The sequence below is a fragment of the Acanthochromis polyacanthus genome, chromosome 22 (genome assembly GCF_021347895.1).
Source record: "Acanthochromis polyacanthus isolate Apoly-LR-REF ecotype Palm Island chromosome 22, KAUST_Apoly_ChrSc, whole genome shotgun sequence".
NCBI lineage: Eukaryota > Metazoa > Chordata > Actinopteri > Pomacentridae > Acanthochromis > Acanthochromis polyacanthus.
In genome coordinates this window covers 9,479,329-9,501,644 of record NC_067134.1, presented here as the reverse complement: position 1 = coordinate 9,501,644, position 22,316 = coordinate 9,479,329, and the positions used below count along the sequence as shown (strand labels likewise).

At 39.3% G+C, this 22,316-nt stretch overlaps 1 non-coding gene across 1 annotated transcript; it reads right to left on the bottom strand.

Annotated features, from left to right (window-relative positions):
* On the bottom strand, positions 1–72 carry trnae-cuc (transfer RNA glutamic acid (anticodon CUC)). Its single transcript has one exon. It is a non-coding gene; the product is annotated as a tRNA-Glu (tRNA).
* Between the last annotated feature and the right edge of the window lie 22,244 nt (positions 73–22,316).

Genomic DNA, 22,316 nt, shown 5'->3' with positions numbered 1-22,316 from the left:
TTCCCTGACCGGGAATCGAACCCGGGCCGCAGCGGTGAGAGCACCGAATCCTAACCACTAGACCACCAGGGAACACTCTGATGATGTAAATGAACTAATTTCTCTTCTCAAAGTGACAGAGTTTGGATGTCTTCCTCACTTTTTTCGTTGTTGTTTTCGCTTTTGATGCAGTTTTTGCTGTGAAACAAAGTCAAACTATGAGACCAAATGTGTGACTCGAGGCCAGAACTGCAGCATCGGTCTGAATTCAAGTTTCAGTGACGACTACTCAGCTGTGAGTTTGATGAGAAACGAGGACATAAAGGACCTGAGAGGAGCTCAGGTCAGACGTGGGTCGGTCAGACGGTCGGTGGAGACAGAAAAACGAGGCTGGACTCTGTAATTACTCTACAAATCTCTGATTCCCCCTCCTTCATCTATTTATAGCGGCTGCTGCATTCCTCTGGCAGAATGAAATGATCTCTCTGAGGCAGCACAATGCCAGAAATAACAGGTTTGGACAAACATTTGGCGAGGCGTGGTGGGCCGGCTGACCGTGGCCCAGATCCACTCCGGTTTATTCCAACGCTTCAGCAGGAGAGAAGTCAGTCACCTTCAGGCCTCAGGTGCTTCCAGAGCTGCTTCCTGTTTACGTTTCAATCTGCAATCGTGTGTTTCCTCTTCAACGTGTTCGTCAGAGATCGTATGACGCCTGTTCAGCTTCACGTCTGACTGTTCCCTCCACAGTTCAGACCTGCACTAGGAAAAAACTGAAAAACTACAGATAATAAGCAGTAAAATCACAGAAAACAGGGCAAAAAACCCCTCAAAACTGTGTAATTTCAAAAAAAGACATTTGTTCATTTACAACATGAGAACATAAAAATACACCTTTGAAAGAAAAATGACTCAAATTTGTCTGTTGAAACCCATTTTAAATGACTAAAAAGATTGTCAAAAATGGCTTGAAACTCATTCAAAATGACTCAGAGCTGACGAAAAGGACTTGAAATTCATTGGGAAGGACTCAAAAATCATCAAAAACTATTTGAAACTCATTAAAAAAATGTCCATTATGCCTTTAAACTCACACAAGGTGACTAGAAAATTGTCTGAAATGGCTCAGAGTTGACCAAAAGAACTCGAAATTCATTGGGAATGACTTAAAAATGGTCAAAAATGACTTTAAGCTGAGTCAAAATGACTCAAAGTTGTCCATGATAACTTGAAATTCTTCTAAAATGACTAAAATGTTGTCAAAATTTACTTTAAACTCATTCAAAGTGATTCAAAAATGGTCCAAAATGACTCAGATTTGACCAAAAGGGCTTGGAACTCTTTGAGAATGACTCAAAAAGGATCAAAATAACTATAAACTCGTACAAAATCATTCAGAAATGGTCAAAAACAATTTGAAACTCATTCAAAAATTGTCTGTTATAACTTAAAACTCACACAAGGTGACTCAAAAACAGCCATAAACCATATAAAGCATCAAAACTCTGTCATTTCAAAAAGACAAATTTGTTAATTTACAACATGAGATCATAAAAATACACCTTTTAAATAAAAAGGACTCAAAGCTGTCTGTTATGACGTATAATTAATTTAAAAATTACTATAAAATCTGTGAAAACTTACTTGAAACTCATTCAAAATTGCTCTAAAATGGTCCAAAATGACTCGGAGTTGATGAAAGTGACTCGAAACTTGTTGAGAATGACTCAGAAAAAATGTCAAAAATCACTTGAATCGCATTCAAAAATCGTCCATCATGACTTTTTAAATTAAAAAAATCAATAATGACTAACATTTGAGTCCGTTTGGATGATTTCTTAATCATTTAGGACACATTTCCAGTCATTTCCTACAATTAAAGTAGTTTCAACTCATTTTACAAGTTATTTTAGACAGATTTTCGCAATTTTGTTTACCTCATTTGGACAAATTAAATCATTTTAAACACATTTTGAGTTTTTTGGGACTTGTTCAGGGTTATTTGAGATTTCTTTTGGGTCATTTACGACAAGATTTAACTAATTTTAGACGTGTTTTGAGTCATTCTGGACCATTCTTAACACGTTTTGGGAAATTTTGAGTAGTTTTGAGTAAGTTTCCGGTCACTTTTGACTAAATTCAACTTGTTTTACAGGTTATTTTGGAAAGACTTTGAGTCATAATTGGCGATTTTTATTAATTCAAATGGAATAATTTGAAGAATCTCAAGTCTAAAAGTATGAAACATGTTTTGACTTACTACATAATTCCATTTGTGTTCATTCATAGTTTTGATGTCTTCAGTGAGAATCTACAATAGAAATAGTCATGAAAACAAGAGCAATCCGAGATTTCTGACCTCCGCCAAGGGAAGATGATACGAAGTTGGAAACTCTAAATCCGGATCCAGAATCTAGATCCTTAACTGGATCAACACAAAATTTGAATGGAGTCTTCCTTGGGCCAAGATCCACCTCTGGTGAAAATTTCATGAAGATCCGACAAGTGGTTTCCGAGAAATCCTGTCCACAGACACGCACACAGACAGACAAATAAACGGACCCGATCGCACAACCTCCTTGGCGGAGGTAAGAAAGAAAAAGCATTGAATTACCAGGAGAAGTGTCCAAACTAAAGACTGGTAGTGTTTATGTCTGTTTTTTTTTTTTAAAAAGTGGTCCAGGTCTATTGCAGTGAAAAATGAGCCCACAGTGAATAAAAACGTGACAGGAAAGCAGGAAAAATGTCCAGAAACAGGTTCTTTAAGGAGCCGTTTTTAAGAAATAAGTTCTTATTTGAACTGAAAAACCAAAATGAGCCACTATGAGGAGGAACAAAGTCAAGAAGCAGTGACAGAATATGAAACTGATCTCATTTATCAGCTGTAAATTCAACATTTTGCAGCATTTTGGGCTCTTGAATGAATCACATGTTTAATATTCTGGGTTCTTGTCACACATCACGGGACTTTTCTCAGCGATTTCTGAGGATTAATGGAGGAAATAAACCCGAACGTGTGTGAAGATGGAGCACGTTTAAAGGATGAAACCAGGAAATCAACATTTATGAACTGCAGGTAGATGAACCTCATTCCTGCAGGAGTTCAGTTTAGCTTTAATTTGAAGCATTATGATCATTTATTCCGCTAAAAACCTCCGCAAAGACACCAGGACGCCCCCTTTCTGGCCTTCTGCAGCGGTTTGTTTGCTCCTTTGTGAAAACGTTTCACCACAATGGCGTCGCATTCCACAGCGACACCCGATGATTTCTCTAAAAGCAGACGTGTTATTTGGGGTTTTATGCGGCTATAGTTAGCGGCTGCACACACACTGACCTATAATAAAGCTAAAAGTCAGGCCAAGTCTCCTCTCTGGTCCCGTTATTGGACGCAGCAGGTACAAAAAAAATCTATCTAAATTCTGTAGATTTTGCTAAATTACGGGTAAAATCACAGAAAACAGCCTAAACACTGTAAATTACATCAAACTCTGCCATTTTACAAAGAGACATTTATTTGTTTACAACGTCAGACCATAAAAACACACTTTTTCATCAGTTTTTACCTTTTCTACTGTTAAATGACAGATAATAAGCAGCAAAATCACAGAAAACAGGACAAAATGTCACAGTTTTACTGGATTAATTATCATTATTTCACAGATATTTGCTCTTCGTTAAAAGAAAACTTGTGTTTATTAAAAACTTTAAATCAAAGTTGCTTGTGTGTTTGGTTTGTCCTCAGACATTCATCTATAAATATCATCACCTCCGTTCTTCACTGTCAGGACTATTCATTCACTGTGGTCTTTTTTTGTCTTTTTGTAATTGTTTTGTAGCTTTTGTGGTCATTTTTTGGGGTTGTTTGACTACTTTTTATGGTTGTACTACGTCTTTTTGTGATTTTTTGCATCTTTTGTGGTTGTTTTGCATCATTTTGTAGTTGTTTTGCATCATTTTGTTGTTATTTTGCATCTTTAGTGGTCTTTTTATGGTTGTTTTACATCTTTTTATGCTGTACTATGTCTTTTTGTGGTTGTTTTGCATCTTTTTGTGGTTGTATTACATCTTTTTATGGCTGTACTATGTCTTTTTGTGGTTGTTTTGCATCTTTTTGTGGTTGTTTTGCATCTTTAGTGGTCTTTTTTGGCTGTTGTACGTCTTTTTATGGCAGTGCTATGTCTTTTTGTGGTGATTTTGCATCTTTTTGTGGTTGTTTTACATCTTTTTATGGCTGTACTATGTCTTTTTGTGGTTGTTTTGCATCTTTTTGTGGTTGTTTTGCATCTTTAGTGGTCTTTTTTGGCTATTGTACATCTTTTTATGGCAGTGCTATGTCTTTTTGTGGTGATTTTGCATCTTTTTGTGGTTGTTTTGCATCATTTTGTTGTTATTTTGCATCTTTAGTGATCTTTTTATGGTTGTTTTACATCTTTTTGTGGTTGTTTTACATCTTTTTATGCTGTACCATGTCTTTTTGTGGTTGTTTTACATCTTTTTATGCTGTACCATGTCTTTTTGTGGTTGTTTTACATGTTTTTATGGCTGTACTGTGTCTTTTTGTGGTTGTTTTGCATCTTTAGTGGTCTTTTTTGGCTGTTGTACGTCTTTTTATGGCAGTGCTATGTCTTTTTGTGGTGATTTTGCATCTTTTTGTGCTAGTTTTGTTTCATGGTTGTTGTTGTTGCTGTGTCAGACATTCTTCTATAAATATCCTGTCCACAGCACCTTTTCCACTCATACCGCTCCATATCATCACAATTCCACCTCCGTTCTTCACTGTCAGGACTATACATTCACTGGTAGTCCTGGTGAAGTTCCCACCAAGTTTTCTCAACTCTTTAGCAAACTTTCATCTTGAAGATTTGAGCCAAACATTATCCATAGGAGGAAGCACCAGGGGTAAAAGTAATTTTAAATTCTTGCCGGAACTATTACCATTATGTCCGTCGATGCTAACCGTTGTAAATCCTGTTGAAAGTTTTTCAGCCAATCACAAGAACATGTGGAATTTCAGGTGTAATTTACTGCTCGCCCCGTCTTATTGGCGTCTATTGACTAGTTGTGGAAAATGTCCCAGTGCAATAAATCAAGCGCACCTACTGGCTGCTACTGGCCATAACAATCGCTGTGTTACGGAAGTAGACATGCATGCACACTCATGTACTGCTGAGTGAACTCCGGTCGATAGCAGGCAGCCAGGCGGCGTACCCATAGATAACGGAGGAAGAGCGGCGTACCACCACCGGATCTTTTCCAGGAACTGCCTTCCGCCACCAGATCTTTTGCCGGAACACAGTTCCGGACCATTCCGGCTTACTTTCACCCCTGGGAAACACTCTACTTGACTTGCACAGAGTGCATTCACTTTAGCTGTAAACTGTACAAGCTCAGATGACGTCACTTTCCTTTATATTCTGTCTGTGGCTCAAATCAGGCCTAAAAGTCGTTTGAGAACGGCCAATTGTAGCTGTGCTTATTTACCGGTTTCTGCTCCATGTGACATTTTGAATAAAACATCCTTCACGGGGGAGAGTGACAAAGACGGAGGGGATGAAGAGTCGAACCATTCCTCCGTCGTTTCGGATGCGGGATCATGAATTATTTGGCAGGAAGATAACACTAATTCTGCATTAGATTCACGGCCGATTGCACCTGCAGATTTTCACCCCCAACACACACACACACACACACACACACACACACACACACACACACACACACACACACACACACACACACACACACACACACACACTTCCCCTCCTGACACCCTGTTGTTTGTGTATCCTGAATGTAGGTCAGAAATGTGTGTGTGTTTGTGTTGACTGTATGCGGTCGCAGCGGACACACCGTGGAGGTCTCCCGACGCAGCTACAAATATAAATGCACACGCACAGACACACACAATCCAGCGGTAGGTCAGTTTAATATTTCATTTGGCTGATGGACGGCGTCTGCTGCTCCGTGAGCCAAACATCATTACAACACACTAAGTGACTTAACTCTAATTAGAGCTGAAAATCACATTAAAGCTGCTCTGTGATACAGGAAGGAGCTCACCTTTCCCCATCACTTGTTTGGGGCTGAAAATGTGTTACACTTAGAGCAAAAATAACTACAAACAGTGTCTGAGCTGTTTTAGTCAGACTGGGAGCAGAGGCAGTGGATATTATCTGGTTTGTCGTGGTGTTTTCAGCATCACGGTCACTGGATTCCTGCCGTAGCCGCTCGATGCTAACTCTCAGGAACGACAGCATCGCTAACGGATCACTTTCTGTCCCGATATTTGTCAGCATTAAAATAAACCCACGGCACACTTTGTGGGTGGTTCAGTGCACGTGTTTGTTTGTGTGGATAATTCATGAGTGATGAGGGAGTAAACAGCCCCGTCTTTGGTAACATGTTTTTGCACTTTGAACGCGAGCGTGGACGAGTGTGCAGGTCTGGTGTGAATGAATTAACAGCCTGTTTGTACGCGTTCTGTTTCTCTGTTTCCTCCTGATTTTAAAACGCACTTTGTTTCTTCATCTTTTGTTGGGTTTAACTCAGCAAGCAGCGAGCGTTTGCATTATGAAGGCTAACATTTATAGATGCACCGTGAACGTCTGTGGATGGACCAAGACATGAAACAACCACACAGACTAAAAAGGCCACAAAAAGATGCAAAACAGCTACAAAATGACCACAAAACTGACCACAAAAAGATGAACACTAGTGGGGTTTTTGTGTGAACCTAATCAGGACTACCACAGTGAATGCATAGTCCTGTTAGTGAGGCACCTATGTACAGTTCCTACATACTCTGGATTAGTAGTCGTTCTTTTATCACATTGTACCTTTGTACTTTATCAGACTATTTTCTTTGTATTCTGTACTATTATAATATTCTATCTATCTATCCATCCATCCGTCCATCCATCAACTGTTTATCTGTCCATCCATCCATCCGTCTATCCGTCCGTCCGTCCGTCCATCCATCCATCCAACCATCCATCGACCGTTCATCTGTCCATCCATCCATTCGTCTATCCATTCTTTGGTCAATCCATCCCTTCATCTTTCCATCATCCATCCGTTCATCCATCCGTGCATCCATCCGTCCATTCAACCATCCACTCATCAATTGTCCATCTTTCCATCCATCTGTCCATCCATCCATCGACCATTCATCTATCCATCGTCCATCTGTCCGTCCATTCATTCGTCAATCCATCCATCCATCCATCCAACCATCTATCCCTCCATCCATCATCCATGCATCCAACCATCTATCCCTCATCCATCATCCATGCATCCATCCATCCATCCATCCAACCATCCATCCCTCCATCCATCATCCATCCATTCCTCCATCCATCCATCCGTTCGTCCATCCATCCGTCCATCCAACCATCCATCCCTCCATCCATCATCCATCCATCCATCCCTCCATCCATCCATCCATCCCTCCATCCATCCGTTCGTCCATCCATCCATCCAACCATCCATCCCTCCATCCATTCCTCCATCCATCCTTCAATCCTCCATCATCATCTATAGTCTATCTGTCTGTCTATCTATCTATCTCCTTCACCCTCCATGAGCTCCCTTCACAGCACCAGACTTCTCCTATGGTGGGATTCAGAGATGTCCTTGTTTTCTCCTCCCTCCATCCCTCCATCCCTCCATCCCTCCATCCCTCCATCCCTCCATCCCTCACTGTGTTTGTGCTGAACAGATGCCAGTGCTGGGTGAAGTCCTCTCCGGAGGGACTGCCAGCAGCATATTGGTTTATAATTAATGAAATTAGGGCTGCTGTCTGCCGAGGAGGCTTCGGTCCCAGTGTAGGATCGACTGCTGGCTGCCAGGAAGACAGACGACGGCAGGGATCCGAGAGGACGGACCCAAAGAGGCAGATGCAGTCGGATCTTTGTCCATCCACGGGAAGGCCGGGGAAGTTTTCTCAACTATTTGGGGTCTCATCGGCTATTTTATTCCTGACAAAGTGAAATCAGGTGCTCTTCACGGCTGAACAGGCCTTCGGAGACCAGGAGACACCTTTGACACGCAAAAAAAGCCAAAATCTGGCAAATAAAACACATTAAAAACTGCTGAATACTGTAACATTCAAAAGCCTTAGGGACGATACCGGCAGACGTCTGTCAAAAAATGATGGCTTTGCTCATTTAAATGCAGTTAAACGGTGTCATTTTAAGGTCACAAGTTTGTAAAAATACTGATTTTTGATGCTTTTGATTTGTCAACATGTAAATAAATCTTTTTTTTCTGTGATTTCAACAGCTAATTTCTGTAACTAAACAAAACAGAGAAAATCTGATGAACAGCACAACTAGAATCATTTTTTACTCCGTAATAGACATATTTTTCCTTCAGATAACAATAAGTATCTGTAAAATAGTATTTTTTGGCCATTTAAATACAGTAAAACAGTAAAGAAACTTTGAAAGAACTCATTATTATTAGTAGTAAAAATATTGATTTTTGATGTTTTGACGAACATTTTTGTTCTGTTTTTGATTCGTCAATGTGTAAATAAACATCTTTTTATTTTGTGGTTTTAATCAATATTTTCAGTAACTAAACACAACAGAGAAAATCTGATGAACAGCGTGACTATAATCATTTTTCTTCCCTGAATAGACATATTTTTTCTTTCAAATAACTGTAAATATCTGTAAAATCATATTTTTTGGGCTATTTCATATAAACAGGAAAAGAACTGTAAAGTGCTATTAGTAAAAACACTGATTTTTGATGTGGTCTTTACATACATTTTTGATCTGTTTTGATTAGCCAAAGTGTAAATAAATCTATTTATTTCTGTGTTTTTATTATATGTAACTAAAGAAAATGGAGAAAATCTGGGTTAAAAAACTGCATTTATTATTTTATTCCTTTATATACATATAAAATAAAAGCAATTACCTGTGAATAACTGACATTAAACACAGAATAAACTATATAATTTTACCATCAAATGATGTAAACAAATGACTTACATTTGTTAAGAAAACAGATTTTTGATTTAGACATTATTTACAACTTGGTCTTTTTATGTGTTCATGTACAGTTTTTTCCCTGTAATTTTACTACATATTATCCAAAAAAAAGCCCACAAGGAACATCTCTAAAATAAGTGCAGATTGTTGAAATAAATACAATTATAAAAAGGCTAGTGCTCAGCTACCAATAATTAGGCAAATTCAAGCGAAGAGGAGCTGCTGAACTTTTGGTTTTGGTTTATATTATGAAAAAGTCACAAAGCAAAGACGGTTAAACATGAATGGGAGCAAGGATGGAAAATATATGGAATACAGTGCAGGAAACGGGTGTGCATCTTTCCTTTCTGTTGCATGTTTGGGCAGATTATGACATAGCTCTGCTGGAATAAATGCCAGATACAGCAGAGAGCCTCATTTACAAACTTCAAGCACATGCAAACTCAAAAAAAATGAAAGAAAATCAGTTTTTCCATGAAACTATTTCATTTAATCTGGCCATATGCTTAACAGAAATCTATAAAACCACATTTTCCCTTTAGCTGTTAATACTAAAGACAACAAGCCAAGGAATGCCCCATGGGAGGCCAAATTAAATTAAACTGTCATGCTATACAAACACAGATGTACGTTAAATATTAATACATGAATTAATAATTTGGTACATCTTAGATTAAATATTTAACGTTGTTTTGTGCAGATTACATGACATTTATTAAACCGGAATGACATGTTGCTGTAAAAATAATGTCCTGAAAATGTGATAAACCTAATACTAATTAAAGCTGCAAGCAGCGCTGAACAGACCCTTGCACCCTGATGCATATCAGGAAGGGGGGCATGTTGAAGTGTAGTGGAAATGTGCTCTGACCAGAACGACAATCACATTAATGGTGTTTTGGGTAGATGGGAGACAAATGCAATAACTTCTTGTGCCATGGCGAGGCATTGACCTTTGGCGTGCAACCACGACTACCGCATTTGACAAAACGCAGAATCTTTGATAATTTGAAACTGTCACTGGCTTTTCTATCATCTGACCAAGTTTTCATGAGGATTGAAATAATGACCAGATTGAAAAAGCCAGCATATAAGTCAATGCCACCTGTACTGACCTAAAAAACCCAAATCTTTTACAAATTAATTGAAAATAGCAGACTTCCTGTTTAGGTCATGGCATCAAGACACTTTTTCTAAAGTCTTGTGATGTTGAATGAACCTGCCAAATTTTGCGTATTTTGATGAAACGTACTTCCGAAGCTAATTTGTTGAAAGTTTGTGGGGACACTATGGAGCCATTTTGCCATATGAAGTCCTGAGATGCACACAGGCTTTTTTGTTTAGCCGATTTCGAAGTGTGTGCCAACTTTGGTGAGTTTTTGTCAACAAACACTTTCTGTTTCATGGCAAAGATGCATCTCCATGGGCAACGGCATTTCCTGAAAACTCAAAGGTTGAACACACTTTGCAGATCAGTTTCAAGGTTTATATCACCAAGTTTCTAGCAATGGTACTTGTAAATATAATGCCTGTAACTTCATGTTACCAATAGGTGGTGCTATGACTGTGTGTGGATGTCTTCAGACCCAGACTCTTTCCCGACATATGAAAAATGGTCCAGATTGGATCATGTGGAGATGATATATAAATGCTTCAATAGTCATGGCGAGACCTCGAAAACTCACAGTTTTTTCCCAACAAGTCCTCAAATTCATACGACCGCATCGGTCGTTTGTAACATGCACCGGAATGCGACCCATGAGAGCGTATTTACGTTAGCGCCCCTACGGGGAAAAGAACGCATTACGGGATTTAATTCAAGAAACGGCTTTTCCCTCGTGAAACGGCTTTTTCCTCACTTTCCCAGCACGGGTTTAGGGTTCTGGTTAAGGTTAGGGTGAGGGAAAGGGATAGGGATAGTGTTAGATAAAAGTTTGTTCATGGTGACGTTTCACCTGCGACACCGGAGTGTCGATATTTACTCAACCGCCGGAGGTCGCGTAGTCAAAACGTAACACTCGGTCATAATACAGGCATGTACAGACGACCTATGTGGTCGTTTTTGGTTTGAGGACAGGCTGTTTTTTCCATGAATCATCATCAACATCTTAAGGTTTATGACTCCACATTTGTGGTGAATCTGCTCAAATGTACACCAAAAAGTAAAAACATGTAATTTTCTGTTGCCACAATGTGGTGCTACAACTGAGAATGGATATTGTCATATGGATATGATTAGGACAGGACTCTGATCAAACAATCAAACAGTCTGAGGCAGATTGGAGCATGTACAGGGGAGTTAGACAGCACTTCCTGTTTCATGGCAAAGCATCAAAGTTTAGGGGTTCGGCATGACCAGGCCCTTCGACTCTTGTAGAAGATTTTGATAATTTTTCATTATTACGGTGTGTTGAATTTTCTGGCCAAATCTGAGGTGTCTTGGAGTTACTCCCAATCCAAGAATAACCCCTGAAAATGACCAAAAACAACCAAAAATCTAACAAGCAATTCAAAATTGTGGACTTCCTGTTGTAGATATGGCTACCAAACTTCATAGATGTAGGTGAAATGTCCCGCGAAGACCAATTTTTACAAAGCTTGCAGGTGGCGCCATTGAGCCATTTTACCACACACATGAGCAAGTCCCACAAAATATAGAACATTTTTCCACTTCAGATGCTTGTGCAAATTTTCATGTGCTTTTGAGCATCTTTAGCGCCTCAAAAATGAGTTTAATTTCATAATTTCGTGCATTCTAATAGAGTCCTCACTCCTTTTCCGGTGCTCAGGCTCTAATAATAAAGAAAGCATTATGAATTAAAGTTGCAAGCACTGCTGATGGCACTATGACCGAGAATGGTTTTTGTCATATGGATGTGACCAAGGCAGGACTCTGATCAAACATGTAAAGTTTGAGATAGATTGGAGCATGTACAGCAGAGTTAGACAGCACTTCCTGTTTAATGGTAAAGCATCAAAGTTTACGGGGCCACCATGGCCATGCTCTTTGATTGACGGGGAAGATTTTGATAACTTTTCATCATTAAGGCCTGTTGTATGTACTGCCGAAATCTGAGGTGACTTACCCCGATCCAAGAATCACCCCTGAACATGACAAAAATTTTTTTAAAAATCTCACAATTATTTCAAAATGGCGGACTTACCTCAGAAATAAGATTCAAAAAAGTTTAATCACGATTCCTTGCATTCCAATACGGTCCTTGCAGCTCTTTTGGTGTCGGCCCTAATCAGAGGGTAGAAGAGCTCAGGTGCTGCTAATAACAGTAACGACAGCGAGCAGCTAAATGCGACTCCTTCATTTTATTATTTACACCTGTGCTTTCCAAAATGTCACAGTGTCCACAGTGAAAAGGACCTATTGTGTGTGTTCTGTGGAAATAACAGCTACTGAGACATGAGTGTAAATGTTCATACCTATATATATATATAAATACATATGTGTGTGGTTATTTAAGAATAATGCATGAGTGAGCCCCTAAACCACATCTTCACCCTTAAAACTAATGATTTATGGTCAGGAGGCCCCACAGTGTGACTGTGTAAACACATTTCTGAGCACACACACTCGTATTCATGCCCGCTAACCTTATTTTAGTCACTTTCAAGCTCTCCTCCTCCAGTTAATCCACTTAGAGCTGCTCCGTCCATTAAAACGCTCCTGCTGTGTCCTGGTGCAGCCGAACCTTCGGCCTACGTCAGTGTGATGCTTCAGTCACATCACATCCACCGAGACGACCTTTAACGAGACGTTTAGTTCCACAAAGTCAAGTTTCTGCTAAAACCAGTCATATGGAACCAGTGGGACGTATTCTGTGAGCTTCAGAGGCGCTCTAGGTGTGAATTTGGTATATTTTGACTGAGTCAGGTTGATTTTCTAGTGCTGTTTATGCTAAGCTAAATGTAGCATCTGACTGAAGCCAGGCAGCTTCATTAAACACCAAAACCAGGCAGAGGGTTTGACATGCAAGTTGTCCTTTTTGTTTTTTTAAATCATCATAAATGATTATTGGAGCCAGAAACTCTGGAAGCTGAAAGAATGATAAGATGTTCAACTTTCCCACCGTCCTTAAAATACTCATATACCCAATCTGTAATAATTCCTAACTAAAAAAAAATCACCGCATTTAAATAATTTGCTTTAAACAGATTCTGTTTAAAAATAAAATTCTGCTCAGTGCAACCAGGAAACTACGAGGGCCTCAGATACATCCAGCAATTAAGTGAGAAAGAATCAGAGACTCTGAGAAAGGTGACAAGCATGCAAACAAATTTAAAGAGGTAAATAGCTATATTATGAATGGTAGGAACAAGATTGTGAGGAAAAATGAACCAGTTATCAGTTCAATCCAGATGCTTTTATACAGCATCAGTCCACATACAGTACCATTCAAAAGCTTGGGTTCACTTAGAAATGCCTTTATTTTTGAAAGGAAAGCAGTTTTTTGCAATGAAGATAACATTAAATGAATGATAAATCCAGTGTAGACATTGTTAATGTGGTAAATGACTATTCTAGCTGGAAACAGCTGATTTTTAATGGAATATCTCCATAGGGGTACAGAGGAACATTTCCAGCAACCATCACTCCTGTGTTCTAATGCTACATTGTGTTAGCTAATGGTGTTGAAAGGCTCATTGATGATTAGAAAACCCTTGTTCAGTTATGTTAGCACATGGATAAAAGTGTGAGATTTTATGGAAAACATGGAATTGTCTTTGTGACCCCAAACCTTTGAACAGTAGTGTATATCACGACAGTCTTGAGTTCCCAATGACTCCTGTAATTCTTAATTTTCAATGAGGTAATCACTGAAACTCTTGAATCTTTGAATCTCTGGATGAATGAGAAGCTGCTGGACCACAGCTGTCAGTGTCCACAGGGTTTTACATCAACATGAGCTGAGAGGATCCATGAAGAAGGAAGTTCTTCCTCTAGAAGCAGAACCTTAAAGCTCCACTCAAAAATGCTGCTGATCACATGGACAAAGAAAAGGTTCTGGAGGAAAGTTCTGTGGTCAGATGGAACAAAAATTGAGCAGAAATATGTTTGGAGGAGAGAAAGTGAGTTAAAACCAAAGCTACCATCAAGCATGGAGGTGGCAGTATCATGCTCTGGGGCTTTCTAGAAGTGTTTCTGGACTGGTTTCAGACTGTATGTTGAAATGGTTTTGGACTTTCTTGGGACTCTTGGGACTTTCTTGGTTTTGGGCAGCTTCAGATCTGTTATGGATGTAATCTCAAGTTGGTTGAGGATTTACTTCACATTTGGTCTGGTCCTGGCTGAGGACTGGTTTCAGACTATTTCGGGTGGGTCTTGGACTTTTTTTAGGAGTTGTTTAGATTTGATTATGGTCCCAATTTTGTACTGGTTTTTGACTTTTTTAGGACTGGTTTCAGACTGTTTCTGAACATTTTTTTGACTGGTTTAGGTTTAATTTTGGTTCTGGTTTTAGACATTTTTACGACTGGTTTAGGACTGGTTTTGGATTGTCTTGGGTAGGTCTTTTTTTAACCTGAAGAACACCAAATCTACCATCAAGCACGGAGGTGGCAGTATCATACTCCGGGGCTTTTTAGAAGTGCTTTTGGACCGGTTTCAGACTGTATGTTAAAATAGTTTTGGACTTTTTTGAGCCTGGTTTATATTTGGCTTCAGTCTTGGTTCTTCTGGATTTTAACGTGATTTAAAAGTTGGTTTAGGATTTATTTTACTCTGGATCTGGTCCTGGATGAGAACTGGTTTCAGAACTGGTTTCTTGGACAGGTCTTGGACTTTTTTAAGAAGTAGTTTAGATTTGGTTTTGGTCCCGACTTTGTACTGGTTTTTGACTTTTTAGGACTAGTTCAGACTGTATTCTGACTTACTTTTGGACTCATTTAAGTTTGTTCTTGGTCCTGGTTTTCAACCTTTTGAAGATTAGTTTAGAACTGGTTTCAGACGGTCTTGCGCTGGTCTTTTTTTCCTTCCTTTTAACCCAAAGAACACCAAAGCTACCATCAAGCATGGAGGTGGCAGTATCATGCTCTGGGGCTTTCTAGAAGTGCTTCTGGTCTGGTTTCAGACTGTATGTTGGACTGGTTTTGGACTTTTTTGGGAGTTTCTTGGTTTTGGGCTGCTTTAGACCTGTTATGGATGTGACTTAAAGTCGGTTTAGGATTTATTTTACTCTGGATCTGGTCCTGGATGAGGACTGGTTTCAGAATGTCTTGGACAGGTCTTGGACTTTTTTAAGAAGTAGTTTAGATTTGGTTTTGGTCCTGCCTTTGTACTGGTTTTTGACTTTCTTAGGATTGGTTTCAGACTATCTTGGACGAGTCCTTTTAACCCCAAGAACACCAAACCTACTGCCCAGCATGGTGGTGGCGGTATTATGCTCTGTTTTCATGGAAAACATGAAATTGCCTGGGTGACACCAAACTTTCAAAGCACTTCACAGAGTAAAGTCCCAAAATTATATTATGGAGAGAAACAGCACAAATCCAGATGATTCATGTTGATCAGCTCTTTGGTCCTTATGGGAAGAAAAAACTTACCTTTACCTGGAAGAAACCTCCAGCAGAACCAGGCTCAGGGAGGGCAGATGTCAGCCTCCACTGGTCGGGTCGAGGGTGAACGGAAGTGACAAAAAGTAATCTGCACTGGTTCCAGCTCACCCTTGACAAAAAATAAGAAAATACCCAAACACAGTCTCTCTTGACATGCAGCAGATTAAGACTTCATTTTTTCCTGCATTTTAGTGCCGGCTGGACTTTCAGGCCTCGCGCTGACGGTGCATCTTGTTTGTCTCAACACTTCTCTGTTATGACATTTTTGCTCTATCACATTATAAACAGGCAGCGTGGCGGGCTGGCAGCGCCCAACCACTAATTGCTGTAATTGTTAGCAGTTGTTTGAGCTGCCTGGCTTGAACACTGAGTGTGTTTCTGCACATGAACGGGCTCAGGAGTGTATCTGTGATTGCGGTGTATCGCTCTTCCTCTGTTTAAATCCCAGTTAAAGCTTATTAGACGGAGGAGAAACAGAGGAGAAAAGAGTCAAACAAAATGAAGCTTCGGCTGCTTTGATTTTAAAAATGCTCAGAGGGTTCGTGTTCGCCCTCCACCAAACAGAGGCGACGGAACCTCGGCGTAAACCTGAGAACGAACCACTTTGTCTGGTGAGTGGAGTGCGCCGAGCTGTGGGTCCACTGTGGAGGAACAGCCGGCGCTAATCCAGCCCGGCGACGGTTCAGCGGCGGAGGAGGGAAGCGGCGTGAAATCCCAGACACCTGGTGGCTCTTTCTGCACAAGAGTCTGCAGCTGGTGTCGGGAGCCCACAGCCACCCGGCCAGCTGTGCTTCCTCGACGGCTCGCACTGAGGTTAAACCGCGACATACATCTGTCTGCTTGAAGGGATAAAGAATGCAGCTGTGGTCCAGCCAGGGCCACCTTCACCACCGGCTCCACTCTTCACTGAACTCATCTGTTGGGTAGTTTTTAGAAGAATTTGCTTCATAAATGGTGAAATTTGCCAAGTAGCTGCTCCATATAAAACACTCACCACAAGAAAAGTTCAAGTTCATTCATGTATGGCAGAAAATGCTTAATAAGGGCAGTAGCATGTGGTGTAAAGACGTCAATTATCTGCAGTAAACCTGAATAATAAAGACATATTTACAAAGATAGCACTCTAGAGGGTGTTTGCCTTGACATAAAATGAAAAGTTTAGATTTTCTCAGTAAAAATACAGGCTTACAGTTGGTAATTACTGACATTCAAACCTTGTATTTTTCTCTTTGCTGCACTGTCTTTCTCTTTAAAATAGCCCAAACTTGTTCTATTGCACTCAAAGCAGACTTTTTCATGTCAAACTTTACACATTGTCCTGTAAAAACTTTTGTTCTGTGGAATATTCCTCTTCTTCCAGCTTCTGCAGACTGGGAGTCATCCAGTCAGACAGTATCTTGGTTCATCTGCAGACATTCATCTGTAAATATCATCTCCACGACACCTTTGACGCTCCTACAGCTCCATATCATCACAAGTAGTTATGGAAATAGTTCTCTTTTCATGCCGTCTGAACTATGTTTCGGAGTTTCTCATGGAGCACGGTTTCTTTATGGGACGCTTTGAAACTAAATCTGAAATGAAAAATAGCAGAGTCGCTGATTAGCTCGTCACCAGAGCTGGCAGTGGTGTGAAATGAGGGTGGTGAAGCGAGCTCACTGTGCAATGACACAGTTACTAAGAGAGCGTGAGTTAACCCACCGCTTCCTTACATAACTGCAGGATGCCTTAATAGATCGCTGCCTTTGCCGCGCTCATTGGGCAGGTGCTGGGGTCGACGCTCGGGGATTTATAGTCCGACTTCATCCGTGATTGTGCATTTGATTTTGCTCCAAATGAACGAAGACACCGCCACTTCATGTCGAGACTTTTTGGTTGTTGCGAAACGCTTAGATATACAAAAAACGACACACCAAAGAGGCGCCATGAACATGAAGCGGAGTGTTGTTTCCGTCCGTAAAGTCATTTTTTCCCCTTATCTTGTTGTGTTTATTTATAGATTATTATTCTGTGATTTTACTGGTCACTGGAGATCAAACTGGGCTGAATGCTTCTGGTGTAGATGGTTAAGACTTTCCTCTGATTATACCAGAAAGTTGACTTAAGCACAACTTGTTTTCGTGTGTTTTGGGTGAATGACGAAGTCTCCGACATTGACGTGGATGTAACTGATCGCTCACAGCTGTAGTGTTTGAGTCTCCAGACGTCTCCGTTAAAAATAAAATAAATTTAAAACTGGGATTTTGACTGAAAATACAGGCAAACTCTACAAACATTCGACTAATACCTACACCAGAGAGCAGACACAGAAAAACCTGAGTGTTTTCTATTGAGCTTAAGAGCCACTTCCTTCATTTTGATGCAGGAAGTCGTATCCTCAACTGTTTTTTTTTCATCTAACATCCTTTTATTTTGCTAGACAAGGCTGGCAAACGTAAACCTAACTAGAGGAACTCTTGCCTCCACCTTTAGCGACTTATTTGATTACATTGTGTGAAGGGCAGGAACGTCGCTTTTATACGTACTGATTTCCATATGAAGCATGGGGCAAGTCCCTCAGGAAAGTTTGTACAGTCTGCATCTGAGCCAACTTTCACTTGATTTGACGGTAGGACGGCCTCATGGCCACACTGAACCTAAACCAGGCGTACAATCGTAACTGGATAACTGGTTAACCAGGATTTCTAAACGACTGGAAGATAAATCCAAGCATGAAAGCTGCCATAGTTAGCATTCAAGTGCAGACCCGACAATCTATCAAAGGTGGCACCAAAGAAACACGACTGATTTATGCCAAAGAGCTAACATCATGTCTGGAACAAACCAAAGCTCTCAGTTTATATACAGTATGTGAGGAAACACAGCAAAGTCAGTTTTCCATTTACGCCAGAACCCTCCGGCCATGCTTGGTTTACATCATTTTGTCGGGGTCCGGACAATCACTTTTAAAAGTCAACCATGTTGGTATGAAGTATGAGCGTCCTCAGAAAGTCTGCAGGGAAGCCTCAGAAAGTTTGTATCATGGCGGTGAGGTCGTAGGTTGGGTCACTGGCCATAGTGGCCGAAAGAAAAATGGATAGAAAATCTCATCTGTGCAGTGAAATGTTTAGTTCTTTATCAACTTCTCACCACTAGTTTTCAGTCCTGTTAGTTCTTTCATGTTGGAGGTATGTTTTAAGCAACCGACTCTAAAAAAAAGACATTCCTGTTCCCAATTACGGTTTGAGGTGAACATATTTCCTTTGTTTTGACGTGAAATAAATATGCCTTAAATCAACAACACATCTCTGCTGTTTATTTTACTGCTTCACTGTAGATGACCCCAAAAGCCCAGAAAATGGAGGAAGAGCTTCAGACTTTATGTGACAGGTTTGTATTTGAACCCAAATCAGGATGTTTTCCTGAACCTAACCGAATCATTTTGGTGCCGAACCGTGACCGAGCTTCTAACGGCAACCCAAGTGTGATCATTTTCTGAACCAAACTATGCAGTTCTGGTGCCTAAAACTGACCAAAGATTGAGTGAAAATGGAAAGTAAACTGCAGCTTATCTACTATGGAAACACCACAGGTTGGTTTCAAAGCAAAATTTCTTTCAAAACTTAAAGTAGGGAGGCTGAGCCCAAAAAATAGGCCTTTGACTTCAAGTCATGATTCAAAGGTCCCCTTTGGTATGGAAGTACCTTAATGCCATATAAATAAATTTATCCTAAGACACAAGTGAGATCGCACTTTATATTGGAAGTAAATACATTTTTTTCTCACTTTGTTGTTCATCTTATTTTTGTCGTTTTGTTTTTCGTTTTCTCGCTTTTGTTTTTTCGTATTCTTGTCTAGTTTTTGTTGTTTTGTGTCTTTTTTGTCTCACTTGTGCCGTTTGTCCTTTTTTGTCGCTTTGTGTTTTGTTTTTGTTTTTCGTTTTTTTTTGTCTGACTTGTCGTTTTGATCATGAAGTAAAATACTGCATTGCTAATTTTTTGCCAAATTTTTTGTCTCTTTTTTGGTTTGATTTTGTGTCATTTGTCTAATTTTCTTTCTCACTTTAGTCATTTTGTGTCTCATTTTTGTAATATTTTGTTGTTTTTGTTGTTTTTTGTCTGACTTTTGTTGTTTGTCTCATGTTTTTGTCATTTTATTTCTCACTTTTTTAATTTTTTGTCTTGTTTGTCCATTTTTTTGTCGCTTTGTAACTTTTTGTCTCATTTGATTTTTTTGTGTTTCTTTTTGTCATTTTGTGTCTCATTTTTGTAACATTTTGTCTTGTTTTTGTTGTTTTTTTTTGTCTTTTTTAAAAGTAAAATACTATATCATTCAATTCCAGATGACTATGACTAAATGTTGTGTTCCTTTTTCGACACTCTGTGATCTGGAACTTGTAATGCGGAAATGATGAACTGAGGCTGAATGTTGCTGAAACTGAATTTATTTTTCTTAACAAAATTTCTTGATTTTAACAAGATCATTCCTTAAATGTGAACATTTACTTTTTTGCACTAAAACAAAGGAAACATTAGGAGTTGTGATTATTTATTTACAGGTTATTATGTTGCGATTTTACTGGTCCGGCCCACTTTAGATCAAATTGGGCTGAATGTGGGACTAACATGAACTAAAATGAGTTCAACACCCCTGCTGTAAATGAATATATTTATCTGATGCTAACAACAGGGGGCCTGAGATCGTTCCCTGTGGAACTCCATGTGTTCAACCTGTGGACGGATTACTGACGTGATCCCTGGAGACCTTAAATTAAAATAGTTTACTGAGTGTAACTGTGTGAGTTTAGTCATTTCTAGCTAACCTGAATTGAAAACATTTAATTTTTGTTTTGTTTCTTCACAAATTACACCGGAGTTCATAGAAATAGAGACAGTTTTATGTAGAATGAGCTGAATATGCGAATAGCAGGACACTTAGATATAAAACAAACATGGTGGGAACTTTCTGTGTGTCTTTATTTAATTAAGATCTGGTTTCTTTTTAATAATAATTAAAACCATGACACAGATTAGGGATGAATTCAGGTCCTACATGTGTACAACTATAATCTATCTCACTAACCGGGAGCTAGACTGATAAATATCTTGATTTTACTGATGTTTTATACTTTTTTACCACCAAGTTGAGTTAATTTACCTCATTGAATTTTACACTTTAACACCTCGAAAGATAATCTGGACTTAAAACAACTCACCGCGAAGACAAAGCTTCTGATCAGTTGCAGGGAAACGGTTTCAGTGAAGGGGAAATAAGATGCCCGTTCTTGAATGCAGCTTTAAATTCATTTGCCGGCGAGTTTTATATCTATTTACAACAAATGTAGCTTTTTATGACTTGAAATGGAACATTAGATGATCAGATTCCAGACTTTTAGAAGTTAAAGCCCTATTAGTCTTTAATTGTGCTTCATTTTCCTCTTCAAGTGATTCGCTTTGAGTGTCTTTTTGTGGGCGTAAAAATGTTACTGGCTCGATGTAGCGCTATTTAGAGGCGCACATCAAAAAGCCGTCGCTCGGCCACTAATGCGGCGGAGCTGCCATAATTAAATGTTTGTTTTTGAAGGAGATGTGATGTGGTTGTTTTCTGACTCGTTTCATCTCTGGGTGTTTTGAGGAGTGTTTTCGCCATCTGTGTGTGTCATGGACCAAAAACTGTGTTGTTTGGAGTCAACATGTGACACCTTGAAGAGCAAGAGCACCCTTCAAGTTCATTCTTCAACAACAACACAAAGGAGTTTTTAACTTCTGTCCCAGATCTGACACTACGTCTGCTGTAGGTGCTGAGGATTTACATCAAACTCCTCAAGTTCTGCCTGAAAGCTGCTTTTAGCCTCAGTCTTTGAGCTTTAGCTTCAGATAGGATGAAATATTTATGTGCAACAGGTTAGAGTCTGCATCTGGGAAACCATCCCATTTCCGTTGTACAGTATGTTGTCTTGTTTTTGTTGGGTTTTTTTTGTCTGACTTTTGTCGTTTGTCTCATGTTCTTGTCGTTTTCTTTCTTGTTCTTGTCGTTTTGTGTTTCCTTTTGGTCTCGCTTGTGCTTTTTTTTATCATTTTATGTTTTGCTATATTTGTTGTTTTGTGTATTTTTCCCTCGCTTGTGTTGTTTGTCTGCTATTTTGCCGTTTTGTGTCTTACTTTTGACATTTTTTGTCTCGTTTGTGTCATTTGTATGACTTTCTTGTCTCATTTTTGTCGTTTGCCTATTTTTTGTCGCTTTGTAACTTTTTTTGTCGTATTTTTAGTGTCTTTTTTGTTTTGTGTTTTGTCTCATTTTTGTCTTTTTTTTCGCTTGCCATTTTGTGTTTCATTTTTGTACTTTTGTGTTTACTTTATTTGTTGTTTTGTGCATTGTTTTGTGGGGGTTTTTTGTCTCGCTTTTGTCCATGTTTTTGTCACTTTGTAACGTTTTTGCCTGGTGTCTTGTCTCTTTTCTGTTTTGTTCCATGCCGTTTGTCTCATATTTTGTGTTTTTGTCTCTTGATTTGTCATTTTGTGTCTTGTTTTTGTAATATTTGTCTTGTTTTTGGTGGTTAGCCTTTTTTTTGTCTGACTTTGTAAATTGTTCATTTCCTGATACCTGAGATTAAAATTTTGAGTTGTTGTTATTTATAGGATATTTTGCTGTGATTTTTCTGGTAACTTGAGATCAAATTGGACTGAATGTGGCCCTGAACTAAAATGAGTTGGACACTGGTTGGTCTAAACTGTATTTCTGATTAATTTAATGTTATCTTAATTGAAAAAAAAATGCCCCTCTTTCAAAAAAGAA